Here is an 11069-nt window from a genome sequence, read left to right on the forward strand (position 1 = left end):
ATGAAAGCTGTTTAAAAAGCAGTTTTATTCTACATAAAGGCCCGATATACTTCAACGGAAAGCAAAGAATGAACTGCTGTGACGCCATTTCCAACTAAATCAGTTCAAAACACTTTCCCAGAAACTCCACTCGGCTGCTTAACAGCTCTGACCTCCTATTGGTCGGTGGTGATGATGTAATAGGTGGGTGTGGCTCTGAGGCTCCGCCTCTGGTTCATTTCAGACGCAAGTAAACACATGAACACACTGGAGCTTTATAGCAGAAACTGAAGCTGTTATTCTAATTAAACACGACACTGTTTTTCATGTTTAATGCTGTGAAGCTGCTGCTTTAAGCAATCTATTGTATTAAGTGCTCAATAAATGTAACGTGACGTGTATACATATCCACATCACTACGATCAGATGCTTTCTGAACCCCAGTTTTCTCACCGCTGTCATGTGAGATTGTTTTGAGGAGATCTAGAGGAAATCTAGTGGAAAACCAGTGGAAATCTAGAGGAAAACTAGTGGAAAACCAGAGGAGATCTAGAGGAAAACCAGTGGAAAACTAGTGGAAAACCAGATGAAAACCAGTGGGAAACTAGTGGAAAACTAGAGGAAAACCAGTGGAAAACCAGTGGAAAACCAGAGGAGATCTAGAGGAAAACTAGTGGAAAACCAGAGGAGATCTAGAGGAAAACCAGAGGAGATCTAGAGGAAAACCAGTGGAAAACCAGAGGAGATCTAGAGGAAAACTAATGGAAAACCAGAGGAGATCTAGAGGAAAACCAGAGGAGATCTAGAGGAAAACTAGTGGAAAACCAGAGGAGATCTAGAGGAAAACCAGTGGAAAACCAGAGGAGATCTAGAGGAAAACTAATGGAAAACCAGAGGAGATCTAGAGGAAAACCAGAGGAGATCTAGAGGAAAACCAGAGGAGATCTAGAGGAAAACTAGTGGAAAACTAAAGGAAAACCAGTGAAAAACCAGAGGAGATCTAGAGGAAAACGAGTGAAAAACCAGAGGAGATCTAGAGGAAAACCAGTGGAAAACCAGAGGAGATCTAGAGGAGAACTAGTGGAAAACCAGAGGAGATCTAGAGGAAAACCAGAGGAGATCTAGAGGAAAACCAGTGGAAAACTAAAGGAAAACCAGTGAAAAACCAGAGGAGATCTAGAGGAAAACGAGTGAAAAACCAGAGGAGATCTAGAGGAAAACCAGTGGAAAACCAGAGGAGATCTAGAGGAAAACTAGTGGAAAACCAGAGGAGATCTAGAGGAAAACCAGTGAAAAACCAGAGGAGATCTAGAGGAAAACCAGTGAAAAACCAGAGGAGATCTAGAGGAAAACCAGTGGAAAACCAGAGGAGATCTAGAGGAAAACTAGTGGAAAACCAGAGGAGATCTAGAGGAAAACCAGAGGAGATCTAGAGGAAAACTAGTGGAAAACCAGAGGAGATCTAGAGGAAAACCAGAGGAGATCTAGAGGAAAACCAGTGGAAAACCAGAGAAGATCTAGAGGAAAACCAGTGAAAAACCAGAGAAGATCTAGAGGAAAACTAGTGGAAAACCAGAGGAGATCTAGAGGAAAACCAGTGAAAAACCAGTGGAAATCTAGTGGAAAACCAGTGGAAAACCAGAGGAGATCTAGAGGAAAACCAGTGGAAAACCAGAGAAGATCTAGAGGAAAACGAGTGAAAAACCAGAGGAGATCTAGAGGTAAACCAGTGGAAAACCAGAGGAGATCTAGAGGAAAACTAGTGGAAAACCAGAGGAGATCTAGAGGAAAACCAGAGGAGATCTAGAGGAAAACCAGAGGAGATCTAGAGGAAATCTAGTGGAAAACCAGAGAAGATCTAGAGGAAAACCAGTGGAAAACCAGAGGAGATCTAGAGGAAAACCAGTGGAAAACCAGAGGAGATCTAGAGGAAAACTAGTGGAAAACCAGAGGAGATCTAGAGGAAAACCAGTGGAAAACCAGAGAAGATCTAGAGGAAAACCAGTGAAAAACCAGAGAAGATCTAGAGGAAAACCAGTGGAAAACCAGAGGAGATCTAGAGGAAAACCAGAGGAGATCTAGAGGAAAACCAGAGGAGATCTAGAGGAAACCAGTGGAAAACCAGTGGAAAAACCAGAGGAAAACTAGAGGAAAACTAGAGGGAAACCAGTGGAAAACCAGTGGAAAAACCAGAGGAAAACTAGAGGAAAACTAGAGGGAAACCAGTGGAAAACCAGTGGAAAAACCAGAGGAAAACTAGAGGGAAACCAGTGGAAAACCAGTGGAAAAACCAGTGGAAAAACCAGAGGAAAACTAGAGGGAAACCAGTGGAAAACCAGTGGAAAAACCAGTGGAAAAACCAGTGGAAAAACCAGTGGAAAAACCAGAGGGAAACTAGAGGGAAACCAGTGGAAAACCAGAGGAAAACCAGTGAAAAAACAGAGGAAATCTAGAGGAAAACCAGTGAAAAAACAGAGGAAATCTAGAGGAAAACCAGTGGAAAAACAGAGGAAATCTAGAGGAAAACCAGTGGAAAACCAGTGGAAAAACCAGTGGAAAAACCAGAGGGAAACTAGAGGGAAACTAGAGGGAAACCAGTGGAAAAACCAGTGGAAAAACCAGTGGAAAAACCAGAGGGAAAAACCAGAGGGAAACTAGAGGGAAACCAGTGGAAAACCAGTGGAAAAACCAGTGGAAAAACCAGAGGGAAACTAGAGGGAAACTAGAGGGAAACCAGTGGAAAAACCAGTGGAAAAACCAGTGGAAAAACCAGAGGGAAAAACCAGAGGGAAACCAGAGGGAAACTAGAGGAAAACCAGAAGAGATCTAGAGGAAAACCAGTGAAAAACCAGAGGAGATATAGAGGAAAACCAGTGGAAAACCAGAGGAGATCTAGAGGAAAACTAGTGGAAAACCAGAGGAGATCTAGAGGAAAACCAGAGGAGATCTAGAGGAAAACCAGTGGAAAACTAGACAAAATCTATAGAAAAACGAGTGAAAAACCAGAGGAGATCTAGAGGAAAACCAGTGGAAAACCAGAGGAGATCTAGAGGAAAACTAATGGAAAACCAGAGGAGATCTAGAGGAAAACCAGTGGAAAACCAGAGAAGATCTAGAGGAAAACCAGTGAAAAACCAGAGGAGATTTAGAGGAAAACCAGTGGAAAACCAGAGGAGATCTAGAGGAAAACTAGTGGAAAACCAAAGGAGATCTAGAGGAAAACCAGAGGAGATCTAGAGGAAAACCAGTGGAAAACTAAAGGAAAACCAGTGAAAAACCAGAGGAGATCTAGAGGAAAACGAGTGAAAAACCAGAGGAGATCTAGAGGAAAACCAGTGGAAAACCAGAGGAGATCTAGAGGAAAACTAGTGGAAAACCAGAGGAGATCTAGAGGAAAACCAGTGAAAAACCAGAGGAGATCTAGAGGAAAACCAGTGAAAAACCAGAGGAGATCTAGAGGAAAACCAGTGGAAAACCAGAGGAGATCTAGAGGAAAACTAGTGGAAAACCAGAGGAGATCTAGAGGAAAACCAGAGGAGATCTAGAGGAAAACTAGTGGAAAACCAGAGGAGATCTAGAGGAAAACCAGAGGAGATCTAGAGGAAAACCAGTGGAAAACCAGAGAAGATCTAGAGGAAAACCAGTGAAAAACCAGAGAAGATCTAGAGGAAAACTAGTGGAAAACCAGAGGAGATCTAGAGGAAAACCAGTGAAAAACCAGTGGAAATCTAGTGGAAAACCAGTGGAAAACCAGAGGAGATCTAGAGGAAAACCAGTGGAAAACCAGAGAAGATCTAGAGGAAAACGAGTGAAAAACCAGAGGAGATCTAGAGGAAAACCAGTGGAAAACCAGAGGAGATCTAGAGGAAAACTAGTGGAAAACCAGAGGAGATCTAGAGGAAAACCAGAGGAGATCTAGAGGAAAACCAGAGGAGATCTAGAGGAAATCTAGTGGAAAACCAGAGAAGATCTAGAGGAAAACGAGTGAAAAACCAGAGGAGATCTAGAGGAAAACCAGTGGAAAACCAGAGGAGATCTAGAGGAAAACTAGTGGAAAACCAGAGGAGATCTAGAGGAAAACCAGTGGAAAACCAGAGAAGATCTAGAGGAAAACCAGTGAAAAACCAGAGAAGATCTAGAGGAAAACCAGTGGAAAACCAGAGGAGATCTAGAGGAAAACCAGAGGAGATCTAGAGGAAAACCAGAGGAGATCTAGAGGAAACCAGTGGAAAACCAGTGGAAAAAACCAGAGGAAAACTAGAGGGAAACCAGTGGAAAACCAGTGGAAAAACCAGAGGAAAACTAGAGGAAAACTAGAGGGAAACCAGTGGAAAAACCAGTGGAAAAACCAGAGGAAAACTAGAGGGAAACCAGTGGAAAACCAGTGGAAAAACCAGTGGAAAAACCAGAGGAAAACTAGAGGGAAACCAGTGGAAAAACCAGTGGAAAAACCAGTGGAAAAACCAGTGGAAAAACCAGAGGGAAACTAGAGGGAAACCAGTGGAAAACCAGAGGAAAACCAGTGAAAAAACAGAGGAAATCTAGAGGAAAACCAGTGAAAAAACAGAGGAAATCTAGAGGAAAACCAGTGGAAAAACAGAGGAAATCTAGAGGAAAACCAGTGGAAAACCAGTGGAAAAACCAGTGGAAAAACCAGAGGGAAACTAGAGGGAAACTAGAGGGAAACCAGTGGAAAAACCAGTGGAAAAACCAGTGGAAAAACCAGAGGGAAAAACCAGAGGGAAACTAGAGGGAAACCAGTGGAAAACCAGTGGAAAAACCAGTGGAAAAACCAGAGGGAAACTAGAGGGAAACTAGAGGGAAACCAGTGGAAAAACCAGTGGAAAAACCAGTGGAAAAACCAGAGGGAAAAACCAGAGGGAAACCAGAGGGAAACTAGAGGAAAACCAGAAGAGATCTAGAGGAAAACCAGTGAAAAACCAGAGGAGATATAGAGGAAAACCAGTGGAAAACCAGAGGAGATCTAGAGGAAAACTAGTGGAAAACCAGAGGAGATCTAGAGGAAAACCAGATGAGATCTAGAGGAAAACCAGTGGAAAACTAGACAAAATCTATAGAAAAACGAGTGAAAAACCAGAGGAGATCTAGAGGAAAACCAGTGGAAAACCAGAGGAGATCTAGAGGAAAACTAATGGAAAACCAGAGGAGATCTAGAGGAAAACCAGTGGAAAACCAGAGAAGATCTAGAGGAAAACCAGTGAAAAACCAGAGGAGATCTAGAGGAAAACCAGTGGAAAACCAGAGGAGATCTAGAGGAAAACCAGAGGAGATCTAGAGGAAAACCAGAGGAGATCTAGAGGAAAACCAGTGAAAAACCAGAGGAGATCTAGAGGAAAACCAGTGAAAAACCAGAGGAGATCTAGAGGAAAACCAGTGAAAAACCAGAGGAGATCTAGAGGAAAACCAGTGGAAAACCAGAGGAGATCTAGAGGAAATCTAGTGGAAAACCAGTGGAAATCTAGAGGAAAACTAGTGGAAAACCAGAGGAGATCTAGAGGAAAACCAGTGGAAAACTAGTGGAAAACCAGATGAAAACCAGTGGGAAACTAGTGGAAAACTAGAGGAAAACCAGTGGAAAACCAGTGGAAAACCAGAGAAGATCTAGAGGAAAACGAGTGAAAAACCAGAGGAGATCTAGAGGAAAACCAGTGGAAAACCAGAGGAGATCTAGAGGAAAACCAGAGGAGATCTAGAGGAAAACTAGTGGAAAACCAGAGGAGATCTAGAGGAAAACCTGAGGAGATCTAGAGGAAAACTAGTGGAAAACCAGAGGAGATCTAGAGGAAAACCAGTGAAAAACCAGAGAAGATCTAGAGGAAAACTAGTGGAAAACCAGAGGAGATCTAGAGGAAAACCAGTGAAAAACCAGTGGAAATCTAGTGGAAAACCAGTGGAAAACCAGAGGAGATCTAGAGGAAAACCAGAGAAGATCTAGAGGAAAACGAGTGAAAAACCAGAGGAGATTTAGAGGAAAACCAGTGGAAAACCAGAGGAGATCTAGAGGAAAACTAGTGGAAAACCAGAGGAGATCTAGAGGAAAACCAGAGGAGATCTAAAGGGAAACCAGAGGAGATCTAGAGGAAATCTAGTGGAAAACCAGAGAAGATCTAGAGGAAAACGAGTGAAAAACCAGAGGAGATCTAGAGGAAAACCAGTGGAAAACCAGAGGAGATCTAGAGGAAAACTAGTGGAAAACCAGAGGAGATCTAGAGGAAAACCAGTGGAAAACCAGAGAAGATCTAGAGGAAAACCAGTGAAAAACCAGAGAAGATCTAGAGGAAAACCAGTGGAAAACCAGAGGAGATCTAGAGGAAAACTAGTGGAAAACCAGAGGAGATCTAGAGGAAACCAGTGGAAAACCAGTGGAAAAACCAGAGGAAAACTAGAGGAAAACTAGAGGGAAACCAGTGGAAAACCAGTGGAAAAACCAGAGGAAAACTAGAGGAAAACTAGAGGGAAACCAGTGGAAAACCAGTGGAAAAACCAGAGGAAAACTAGAGGGAAACCAGTGGAAAACCAGTGGAAAAACCAGTGGAAAAACCAGAGGAAAACTAGAGGGAAACCAGTGGAAAACCAGTGGAAAAACCAGTGGAAAAACCAGTGGAAAAACCAGAGGGAAACTAGAGGGAAACCAGTGGAAAACCAGAGGAAAACCAGTGAAAAAACAGAGGAAATCTAGAGGAAAACCAGTGAAAAAACAGAGGAAATCTAGAGGAAAACCAGTGGAAAAACAGAGGAAATCTAGAGGAAAACCAGTGGAAAACCAGTGGAAAAACCAGTGGAAAAACCAGAGGGAAACTAGAGGGAAACCAGTGGAAAAACCAGTGGAAAAACCAGTGGAAAAACCAGAGGGAAAAACCAGAGGGAAACTAGAGGGAAACCAGTGGAAAACCAGTGGAAAAACCAGTGGAAAAACCAGAGGGAAACTAGAGGGAAACTAGAGGGAAACCAGTGGAAAAACCAGTGGAAAAACCAGAGGGAAAAACCAGAGGGAAACTAGAGGGAAACCAGTGGAAAACCAGTGAAAAACAGAGGAAATCTAGAGGAAAACCAGTGGAAAACCAGGAAATCTAGAGGAAAACCAGTGGGAACTTCAGCTGTTGTCAGACACCTTCAGTTGTGAAATGAATGTTCTCATCAGTAGCGAACACAAATCAAAACACACAATCATGTGATCATGAAAACACTCCTCCGTGATTGGGCACTGCGCCGGCTCATTCGCATACAGCTGTGGGTCATTAACACACATCACAATCTGGGGACTGGACACACTTGAGTCTGTTAGTGCTGGGGAATAATACACTGGGAATGATGAATCCCACTAGCGGGAAGAGCCGAGTGTCCTGCAGAGCTCAAACACACACACACACACACACACACACACACACAGACAGAGAGAGAGAGAGAGAGAGAGGAATTTGCTTGATGCAGCACAGATGAAAAACACACGAGACACAGAGAGAGAGATAAGAACGAGAGACTGGTTTACTACAGCACTAATCTTATCAGTGTGCATGACTGACCCACACTACAGCACACACTCACACACTACAGCACACACACTCACACACTACAGCACACACACACACACACTCACTCACCCAGAGCACAATGAAGACGTTCTATAGGTCAGCCTGACATCTGAGCGACACAAACACACCCTCTCTCTCTCTCTCTCTCTCTCTCTCTCTCTCTCTCTCTCTCTCTCTCTCTCTCTCTCTCTCTCTCTCTCTCTCTCTCTCTCTCTCTCACACACACACACACACACACACACACACACACACACACACACACACACACACACACACACACACACACACACACACACACAGGCGCTTAGACCTCAGGGCTGGATTTGAAGGCTGGTTTTAATTCAATCAAATAGGCTCCGTTTGGGAAGCGCATGGAAAACTCCACACGTAATGTGACCCATTTACAGCCCTTAAACAGAACCGGCCACATCCAGATTCACCAGTCTGAGAAACACACACACACACACACGTCTGACACACACACACACACACGTCTGAGAAACACACACACGTCTGAGAAACACACACACACACATCTGAGAGACACACACACACACGTCTGAGAGACACACACACACACACACACACACATCTGACAGACAGACACACACACACACACAGACACACACCTGAACTGCACAAAACTCAACATCAGGATCTGCACACGATGAGTGCCTGATATGAACCCAGACAGCAGCTGTGTGTTTGACCTCTGACCTCCAGCACACATTCAATTAGCATTTTAACACAGTGCTGGTCTTGGGTTTCACATTCACACACACACACACACACACACACACACTCTGGCTCGTGTTACAGATGATCTTACTGTAACCAGTTAAACACGTCTTCAAATCACAGCGACTATTCTGAATCATGAATCACTGCAGTTCTGAACTGAATCAAATCAGTTCAAAAGGAATCAAATCAGTTCTAAAATGAATCATTATCGTTCTAAAATAAATCACTGTATATCAAAAATTAATCAGTATAGTTAAAAAATGAACCACTAGATCTAAAGTTAATTAATACAGTTCTAAAATGAATCATAGTTAAAAAATGAATCACTGCGGTTCTAAAACGAATGACATAAGTCATTTTTGTCACAGCCAATCAGTGTGTCGTCTTAATAATATCTGCAGTCTTCCAGCAGGGTTTTCTGCGAGTGTGCATATGATCACTGAACACACTCACACACTCACACTGTGTGGTCTGAGATCTGAACAACACACTGTTTACCTGACGGGCCGTGGGCCGGGTCAGTGACGGGCCACAAACAGCGCCGGAAAACTGCTCTCATTTTCCACTTCTTCATGGAGGAAGCCTCTCTCTCTCTCACACACACACACACACACACACACTCTTGGCTTCAGCAGCCCGTAATGAAGCGTCTGTGTTTCTTCCACAGTTTTACGGTCGGACCGTCCAAGCTCTTATTCTTAGCCTCCATAAAGTGAGCGTTCACTGATGATCGAGTGCTGGTTAACCTCAAACAGACCTTAAAGGGCCAGCGCACTGCGGCCCAAGGCATTGTGGGTCCCTGAAGCAGTGGCATTAGTACTTAAAAATATAAGTGAAATCAATCAGGTATCAAACTTTATGATGCAAAAACTGTGATGCACAGTGGAGAGAATTATTGACTGTCAGGAAGATAATATTATCACTATTAAACTTTTTAAAAAAATTATTGTGACTTTTTATCTCACAATTCTGACTCTCTTTTTTTCTCAGAATTGTGACTCTATAACTCGAATTGCTAGTTTATATCTCACAATTATTAGAACTGCGAGATATAAACTCCAAATTCTGACTTTTTCGAGTTTATAACTCGCAATTCTGACCGTTTTTCTCAGATTTGAGCGATAAAGAGGCACAATTAATCGCAATCTACTATTCTAAAACATTAATCATTGCAGTTCTGAAATGGGTCACTATAGCTCAAAAAATGAATCAATGCAGTTCTAAAATTAATCATTATAGTTCAAAATAACTCAAAACGGTTAAAAAAAATGAATTATTATAGTTCAAAAATGAATCTATTCTAAAATAAAACATTAAAGTAAAATAATGGATAGCTACAGTTCAAATATGAATCACTGCGATTCTAAAATGAATCATAGTTGAAAAATGAATCAAAACTTCTAACACTTCTAAAATTAATTATATTGAAATTAAGGATCACTACAGTTAAAATATAAATCACAGCGATTCTAAAATGAATCGTAGTTAAAAAATGAATCAAAACTTCTCAAATTAATCATTAGTAAAATAAAGGATCGCTACAGTTCAAATATGAATCACTGCGATTCTAAAATGACTCAATACAGTTCTAAAATGAATCAGTATAGTTCAAATGCAATCAATACACATAATAAGACATGATGAGAATAACATAGTAGCCCATGTTTACACATATGATATTACAATAATAAAGTCCATGATAGTATATTTGATCCACGATAATACAGTCAGATGATCGTTAATATTATTTCAATTTGTATACTGTGAGTTTCTGACATACTATTGAATGAAATTAAGCAAATAAAAGCGGGTTGTTTTAGATAAATGGAGTATGAATGAGTAAATCTGAACGATCCTCCTCACAGAAACATTAAACCTACAAAAAATTAACATTTATCACCGACATCAGCTCTAAATCTCATGTTATATCACGTTAAAGCAAAGAAAAACGCGTTCAAATTCCAGAAAAAAGAGAAGTGAGAAAGAAGGAACTCGTCGTTTCTCCTGCCACGACTTTCCGTTCTGGACGAACCGACGAGAAAAGACGCAAGAACCGATTCAAACGGGCAACTTTCTGACTGAAGTCTTTATGTCGTCTGAATATATCGTTAAAATGAATCTGCTGTTTTTCTCCGTTAACCTGGGTTGGTCGTTTAAGAAAGTGAGGTAAATGTAGAAATCTGAGGTAAATGTAGAAATCTGAGGTAAATGTAGAAATCTGAGGTAAATGCGCGAGAACAAAAGATACTCACGTTCGCGCGCTCGTCAGCCGGAGGGTCTCGAGAAAGAAAGTCGGTGATTTAAAACATCCAGAACACGAAGCTTTCCGTTAAACCGTTCGCGAGTTCACCAAGTCATTCACCGACACACACACACTCTCTCTCTCTCTCTCTCTCTCTCTCTCTCTCTCTCTCTCTCTCTCTCTCTCTCTCTCTCTCTCTCTCTGCCGTCACCACGGCAACACACCGGCGCTTCCACGCGGGTTTACAGCTGCATGTGCGCGCGCGCGCGTGCTCGCTCAATAATTCTTTAATCTGAGCAACACGAGGCTCTCATTGTTCCGATGTTGCGTGATTTTATTGCGGATATAGGCTTTGTTTTGCCTCGTTTTAAATTATATATAGGCTATACAACTCTTTGTTAGACTTCCTCACATCTGGAAAAGTTTAGAAGAGGGTAAAAACTGTATAAAATAAATTTAAAAATCTGTAAAATAATTTAATAGAAATATATGTAAATTAATAAATGAATAAACTTATAATAATAAATACAATTTGATGTAAAGAAAGACACTCC

At 41.7% G+C, this 11069-nt stretch overlaps 1 protein-coding gene across 1 annotated transcript in view; it reads right to left on the bottom strand.

Annotated features, from left to right (window-relative positions):
- lhfpl2a (LHFPL tetraspan subfamily member 2a) overlaps positions 1 to 10666 on the bottom strand; it is a 37465-nt gene extending 26799 nt beyond the window's left edge. Inside the window, exon 1 of the mRNA XM_056254650.1 lies at positions 10526 to 10666. The gene's annotated coding sequence lies outside the window, so the exon portion shown is untranslated. The remainder of the gene's footprint in view (positions 1 to 10525) is intronic.
- Positions 10667 to 11069: the final 403 nt, after the last annotated feature.

This window comes from Rhinichthys klamathensis, unplaced genomic scaffold, assembly GCF_029890125.1.
Source record: "Rhinichthys klamathensis goyatoka isolate OS25496 unplaced genomic scaffold, OSU_Roscu_1.1 h1tg000113l_1, whole genome shotgun sequence".
Taxonomy (NCBI): Eukaryota; Metazoa; Chordata; class Actinopteri; order Cypriniformes; family Leuciscidae; genus Rhinichthys; species Rhinichthys klamathensis.